Source organism: Strix uralensis, chromosome 21 (assembly GCF_047716275.1).
Source record: "Strix uralensis isolate ZFMK-TIS-50842 chromosome 21, bStrUra1, whole genome shotgun sequence".
NCBI lineage: Eukaryota > Metazoa > Chordata > Aves > Strigiformes > Strigidae > Strix > Strix uralensis.
This window is the reverse complement of record NC_133992.1, coordinates 1,212,533-1,220,181: the sequence shown is the minus strand read 5'-3', so window position 1 is coordinate 1,220,181 and position 7,649 is coordinate 1,212,533. Positions and strand designations below refer to the sequence as shown.

The 7,649-nt window shown below is 45.1% G+C and overlaps 1 protein-coding gene across 12 annotated transcripts in view; it reads left to right on the top strand.

Annotated features, from left to right (window-relative positions):
* The first annotated feature begins 243 nt into the window (after positions 1-243).
* The window catches only part of EXD3 (exonuclease 3'-5' domain containing 3), a 301,498-nt gene continuing 294,092 nt past the window's right edge, over positions 244-7,649 (top strand). For all 12 annotated transcript variants that reach the window (XM_074891167.1, XM_074891166.1, XM_074891170.1 and 9 more), the window contains exons 1-2: positions 244-337; positions 6,978-7,044. The gene's annotated coding sequence lies outside the window, so the exon portion shown is untranslated. The remainder of the gene's footprint in view (positions 338-6,977; positions 7,045-7,649) is intronic.

Below are 7,649 nucleotides of genomic sequence, written 5' to 3'. Positions count from 1 at the left end.
CGCTTTTTAATTAAATATTCTCACGGCCATGTAGTAGCGCGCGTTAACTACAGTAAGCACGGTAGGAATACATGCGCCGCTGCGCTCTGGGAAATACGGTACCGGGGCTGGGCCCCGCCCCTCGCGCGCTCGCAGCGTTGCTACGGGCGACAGCGCCCCCTGCAGGCACCGCGCGTCGGTGCCCCGGGAAAAGCGGCCCGGTGCGGGCGTGGGGCTGCGCACCGCAGGTTCCGGGGGCGGGTGGGTTTGTCGCGTGGAGCGGAGGAGCGGGCGCGACGGGGAAGGTTTTGAGCGGCGGACTCCGGAGTTCCCGTCGCCGCTTCCGGGTGGGCGCCAGGTGAGTGGCCGCAGCCGACGGCCGCACCGGGGAGCTCTGGGCCGGGCTGCGGCTCCGCGGGGGCCCAGAGCCGCGGTGGGGCCGCGCCGCCGCCGGGCCCGCTTCCGCGCGCACCCCGGCCGCGTGCGGAGGAGCCGGGCGCGGCGGACTTTGAGCCTCGGAAGCCCGAGAGGAGCGGCGAGCGGGGCGGGCGGGGGGGCGGCGGGGCCGCTCCGGGTGTACGCACTTCGCAGCCGAAATAAAGCCATGAAGCGTCTCTCGGCCTCCCTGGGGGGGAGCTGCGCGCGGGGCGCCGATACGGTAGCGGGGGTGCGCGTGTGCCGGTATTGACGGTAGCCCCCGCGCACAGCCGGCGGGCCCCTCAGTGCCGGGGCTTGAAACGGCCCCTCCGGGCTCTCGGGCTTCGGCCAGAGGTGCCGGCAGCTCCTGGCCGAGGGGCCCCGCCTGAGGTACGGTGGGGTAGGCCGGCGCCTCGCTGCTTCCCGGCCCTGAGGGGCCGCGCGGTGGGGTGGCACCGGCGGGGGGGGCTGCTCGCCCCTCTGGGGGGGCTACTCGCCCCTCCGGGGGGGGCTGCGGCGGGCGGGAGCTGCTCGGGGCGCGCAGGCAGCCGGGGCCGGCGAGTGAAAGGCTGGGGAAGGGGTGCTAAACCTGTGTGTGCGGGGAAGAGGAGGACAGTGAGTGCAAATTGCAAGTTCATAATTACAGATAATTATAGACTTTACAGCCTTTTCATAGCTACCGTGCGTAATTACATGGTTTACAGATAATTTGAGTGAATTAATTACAAGTTATCAATGGAAGCCGAAGGAATCTATGGCAGTGCTGTTATAAGCAACGGTGGAAGTGTTGTGTTTTCCAACAGCTTAGTTTTAAACAAATTGGTTGAGTTCCCTGTCACCAATTTTTAAATGTTTTGGAAAAAGGGGAAGAAAGTGGGATTGGAAGTACCATGAATGTTGTCCACACATATGGAAAGATTAAATGTGTCTCAGGAAAACAAAAAAAGCAAGTTTGTTAACCCGATGTCAGTAGCAGGAATAAAATAAAATGAGTGAAACTTTGTAAATAATTAGATACTACAAATAAAGTGAATGTAGAGATTAAAGGCTAACCAACATATGCTTAAAAAAGAGATTCCCTTCTTTCCTCTGGTGTTTCTTCGTGAAAGGGGGTTTCAAGATCTGATTAAGTCAACTGATGATACACTTAGGGTCACATACTTGAAATTCTCTGAGGAATTTGGCTGTAAGCGTGACCTGACAATTTAGTTAAACAAAGGTGGTGTTGCAAGGCAACATTTAAGAATGAGTTTAGGAATAAATCCTGCATCTGGATTGTTAACTGGAAGATGTAAATGAGTGGGCTGTTTCCAGTCAGCTCTTCCACTTACTAGTTCTTTGTTCAAATCTGACTTAAATTATCCAAAAGGTTTATAACCTTTGCTGTTAATGTTTACTGATGACAGGTAGGTGAGGTGATCAGTGACAAGATGTTACTGCTGTAGCCTGGACCTTCCTGTTTCCAAGTGGGAGAAGGATCTTACTATAATGAAACAGACTGTGTAAAGTCTAGAAACCACGGTAGCTTCCTACCACAAACACAGAGGTGGCAGAGAGTGACTTGCAGGATTTAGTTGCATCAGTGCTGCAATTTGAACTTCACTGTTGTGGGAACAGTTGATTTGTTGGTCTTTTTTTTTTTTTTCCTAAAGAGAATCGAGTTGGAGTGACCATGTGTGTGCACGTGGTGTTGTTAGAATGGGCTGCTGGAACATAATCAGTTACAGTAGTTCTTAAGTAAGATACAAAAATACTGGAGAGTCCAGAGGTGGCCACAAAAATGCTCTGGTTCTGGAAAGCAAGCCATACAACAGACTTAGTGAACTCAGTTTATTCAGGCACAGCCAAGAGAAGAGGGCAAAGAAGTGACTCAGCCACTCTGTGGAAATCCAGGCCTATGGGAAAGTTATCTGATAGCTGAATATTTCCAGTCTTTCCAACAAAGGCATAATGAGATCCAGTAACTGAATGTCAAAGCTACACAAATTCTTCTAAATATGACACAATTTCCTAGTAGTGGTGTAGGTTAATTACAGGAATAGTTTATGGCAGAGGTTAAAGGCTTGCCATTATTTGAAGCTCTTAAACTGAAATGATAACAATTTTGAAGATGGGATTAAACCTGAAATCTGGGGCAAGTTGCTGGTGCAAGGATGCCCATGTGGTTTGGGGGAAATCGGTGATATTATCAGTCACCTTCTGGGACTCTGTACTCCTTAGGCTGCCTGGCTGCAGAAATAGCAGGAATTTTTTTTTTTTTTTTAATGTTGCTTAAAGGGCTGTAGTTCTAAATTAAGACAGGTTTAAGCAATCTTATGCTTTTGGATGAACCTCTGCTTCAAGGGGGAATTCCGCATGTTGTTCTTACAGAGGAAAGTTAGATTAAGTGTTTCTTCCTCCACTGTTCTTTAAATCATCAGAGTTTGGCCACAGAGAGCAGACAGAGTTGGGCAAATGGGTGTGCTATACTAGTTCAGAGAACCCCGCCTCGTTCACTGTGCCTTCCCCATGTGTTTGCAGCCTGATCCAGATTTGAGGTCAGAAAGGGGTTTTTAGCCAAGTCGGCCTCTTAAGGCATCATACAAGTTTTTCACCCTCCGCAAGAGAATAGTTTTCATGCTGGGACTTTCTGCTGTCGACTGTTTTTATCTCATCAGGTTCTCGTAAAGGGATTTTGGGATCTATCTGTCTCAATGTATTGTTTCACTAGGACGAGAATGCTTTTGAATTAGTAGGTTTTATGAAAGGGTATTGGATGATGGGGTCAACTAGAGGATCTGATTACTCTGAAATCATGACTTTTTAATTAGAATAAATAAATAAGTCTCCCTGTGCTGCTGTGAATAGTGAAACTCTGCCTCTTCTGTAGCACTGTCCATTTTGGTGTGCTCCAAGGGCTTGCTGCTTCCCTGGAAACAGGCACCTGTCCATGGCTGTGTGTCAACTTTTTGACACAGGTGTCACTAATAGCCATGACTTCTGGTTCCATCTTTTTTTTCTCACTGTATGTGCAAGCAATAGAACAGGAATAATCAAATTTTAGCATGTGGAGTAGAACGAGCAAAATGAGTATTTGGGAATGTAAATGGTCCATTAGGAAACCTCTGTTTGGAGTTTTTAAGACAATAATTAGAAATTATTAGAAATCATAACACTCACCTGCACAAGGTTTTGTTAGTGCTTACAGTTCAGCAGTTGCAGCAAACTTTTCTCACCTCTCTTTGTTGGACGAGTTGAATGTGCTGCTTGTGTGAGAAGCTGCATCAGACAGATGTGCAGTGCACAGGGCACGTGTGGAGGTTCGGGTGGACTGAACTGCAACACTTGAGATTGCTCTTTTTCCAGTGACACAAAGTAGTGTTGGTCCTTAATGTAAGCCCTGGCAAACAGGAATTGGCAAAGCTGAAACAAGTGTAATTTCTGTTGTGCTCCAAAGGCAGCTTGGAGAGAGGTGACAGGCAGAAGCGAGTGGTCCCCGTAAACACGCTCAGTGCGAGTTCTCTGTTCTGCTCTGTAAGGAAACTGGGACGTTATAGCTGGGATCTTAATGCAGAGGTAGAGACATCTGTTCACAGTGGTAAGAACAGCAAGAAGAGCAGGTCTGTGCATTTATGCTCTTTGACAACCGAAGCTCCTGTTAATAATTTTACCCAAACTTGCCTTAAATAACTTGCTGGTGTGTGAAGTGATGTAGCCTGAGAGGAGAGGGAATGAGGGCACAGGCCACCTCTGGGCAAACTAAGAAACAGTTTGACAGAGACACTGTATTGGAATTAAGAATTTTCTCCTGAACCAAGTTTTAATAATTTGATTCAAAAGCTAATTACTGAGCTTGTGTTGTATGCCAGTGCCTTTAAAATAAAAATTCTTTTTTTTTTTTTTTTTTTTGTAACTCTCTGAGGATGCTCGATGCTATGACAGCCTCCTCAAACAGCTGCTCTTTGTAATCAGGTGCACTGGAGTGAGGGATGACCATAGGGGAACTGAGTAGTGTGTGAGAGGAATTAAATTATATTAACAGAAATAGGAGATACACTAAGTGCTGAACATCTTGCTGTTTCACATTTTCATTTTTTAATTGAAGTAATGTGTAATAAACTAATATAGTGTGGGAAGAAGTATGGTAGATGACAGTGATAAAAGTCTGAAAAATTCTTGTGGGAAAAATGAAAGAGGGGAGTGTGTATGCGTGGGATAAGGGAGTGCTGAAGAGAAACTCCAGTTAGATTTCTATCAGAAGAGAAGTCTGGAAAGCTGTTTTCCCAGAGGATAAAAGTCTTATTTCTTTTGTGAATCCTCATCAAGGTTTGGTGTTGCAATGTGACCAAATGCCATTAACTTGGGCCTGGAAGGTGAAAGTCTTGTCCAGCTGTTCGAGATCAGGAGGATACCCTTTCCCAGCTGTGCTAACTACCTGCTGGATGAATTGGGGCAAATAATGCTTTATGGTCTGCAGATAAAAATCAAACAAGAAAACCCTGCTTACATAATTAACAACTTCTTTTGTCTCAGCTTTGCCACTTGCTTGGAATGATGCTCTGGGCATAGTCCTTGGTGTTGGCTCTGAGTAGAAGCAGCCCTGTTTGAGTGTTAAGGCAATTGGTATTGTCAAAGATACTTCTGTAGAAGAAAAAAGTATCATGTGTTACTAATTCTGATAGAATAATCCTCTTTCAAGTGTCTTTTGTAAGAAATAGGTGGGCTGATGAAGCTAAAGAAAGGTTAAAGTGTTTTGGAATTCAGTCAGACCAGAGGCAGCTAAAAATCCTTCAACTTCTGTCCCATTGAGAGCCCTGTTCTTTCTCTGACCAGCATATCCTACTGGCACAAAGTTGTGTGTTCCCTGTACTTCAAGTTGCAGCACTGTGGATCTTCAAGGAGAAGGAAATTGCTAATGAAGAGAAAGTAGATATAAATAATGGAAGAATTAAGCAAGGGAAGTAAAGCTCTCATTTATGTTGTATAAACATTTGAGCAGCAACAGCACTAGAACCAGTTTTGACACTAATATATAAGGTGTGCTTGATGTTGGCATCTTGATACAGAGCTGGGAGCTGCTGTTCCTACAGGCCTTACCTGCCACTGCTAGTGAGGGTAGCTATCTAAATAAAAAATGATGTCAAAACCACTTTTTAGTGTCATAGTATAGAGGGCAGATTCTCTGCTCAGTGCTTCAGTATTAACCATTACTGTGTCTGTTCATGGAAGCACAGCTGCAGGTTTGTATCAGTATAGGTGAGATCTGAGTCCTGTGCATTTTACTAAGTTCACGTTGCTAAGCTTGGTATGACCGTGATTCTTGTTATACATTACCAAGCTAGAGCAGAAGAGCCTCTAGCTCTACCTGTATTTCATGCATTTAATTAAATTCCTCTTTATTACATCTCCAGCTCTGCCAAGGACATGGTCACACTTCATCTTAAGTCTAAATGTGTGGCTGCTGTCCTTTTAGACTGTTCTTTTCTGATTAAAATAATGCTGTTTTTTTCTCATTTTATGGCTAGCTGTACCCATACAATACAATTTATTCTTGACTGTTGCTCATGTCGCCTTCAAAAAGCAGAATATTTTACAATGCCAGGGGTTGCCCTTATAGCTATGCACATAGCTGTGCGGTTCAGTTACTAATTTCAGAGGGTTTTTTGCTCTTATGTTTTTCCACATTTTTTGTTCTGTGCTGAAACTTTCTGCTGTGTGGTACAAAAGGCACTTTATGATCATTTTTGTTTTTTACACAGATTCATTGAGCCTTGTTTGGGCTACATGTTCATGAGAGAAAACGCTCTTTTTCAAAATATCCAGGACACTGTCTATCCACTGCTGATCTTTTTAATGTCAAACTGTGCCTGAACCTCTTCAAGGAATGAGCTGTTACGTCAGGAAAAAAGTTGTCTGGAACATAGCTGTGCTGTGAGGAATGTTTGAAAATGTGAGAGAGAGCACAGGAGGAACTTCGCGCTGCTTGGGACATACTTGCTGTATAAAACTGCTCCACGTGTGTTTTCTTAGGTTATACAATTGCCTGTAAATTTTTGGTAAATATTTCTTGGGGACTTAAATCTCCTACTGTTAAAACCAAAATGGAAACGGGTTTGGCTTTTTGAGAAGGGGAGTGCAATTTTGCTTTATAGGTTAAATAGCTGCTGTTTCAGACTGTGCAGAGCAGGTTTTTATTAGCCATGTAGTTGAAAGCATTATTGTTTAGTTTTTGTTTTGTAAGCAGTGGTTGCCACTGGGTCATTCGGATGGATGGGAGTGGAGGTTTCCTGATGATGTTGTGTTTGTTAAAGTGGATAACCTGTGTGGGTTAGGACAATGGTTGTCTGAATGTTTTACGACATTGGTGTGGTGTTCTTGTTAGTCTTTTGTGACTCTTTGCCACATGATCTTAACATTACAGTGAAGATGTTTAGCAAGAAGCAAAAAAATGTTGGCATGGATGTAAAGAAAACATTTGATGGCTACCAATCTCTGTCGTTCCAAAACAGCACTTAAGCAGGTGCTTAAATTCGCATCAGTGGGGCTTAGGTGCTGTGTACAAAAAGCTCTGCATGTTTACAGGCCTGTTTGCTTCCTTGCAGCTCTGTGGTGGCAGCGGAATTCCCCAGACATCACTCGGCAGATAACACCTTCACCGTCCTCCTGGGGGTGAGTGTGCTGGGTCTCTGGACCCGGCCGGTTCAAAGGCATTTGACAATATGAGGGCAAACTCCACATTTGGCAGGATGGGGGCAGTACAGCTTAAGGAATTCGGACCTGTTTCTAGTCTGTCTTGCCCGAGTTTAGAAAAGGATCATTTTCTACTTTGATTACTCTTTCACCTTGTGCTCATAGCTTGGGTGTTTGGGGGACGACGGAGTGGGGTGCCTTGGTGCAGGACAGGGTGGGTGGGAGGGAGGAGGCAGCAACTGCACAGGCTGCTGTGACAGTTCTGATCCCACACTGAGAAGCTGTGCCCTTATTGCCTATTTATAGGTAGATCTTTAAGTGAAACAGTCATATTCTGACAATTTGACATCGAGATTATTAAAATTAATTTCTGTTCTGAGGACCAGTATCAGCTTTTCTATGTGGAGTTTGTTTCGAAAAGTCATACAAACATCTTCTGTCTGCAGGCTGTTTTCTTAGTTTGTGTAGGTAGGTGAAAGGGCACTTCACAATCAAACAAGTACCAATCGTACAAACTTGTAGCAAATACTGTTTCATCACTGTAGTATGTGACCACTCTTAGATGAAGACATCCTTTCAAATAA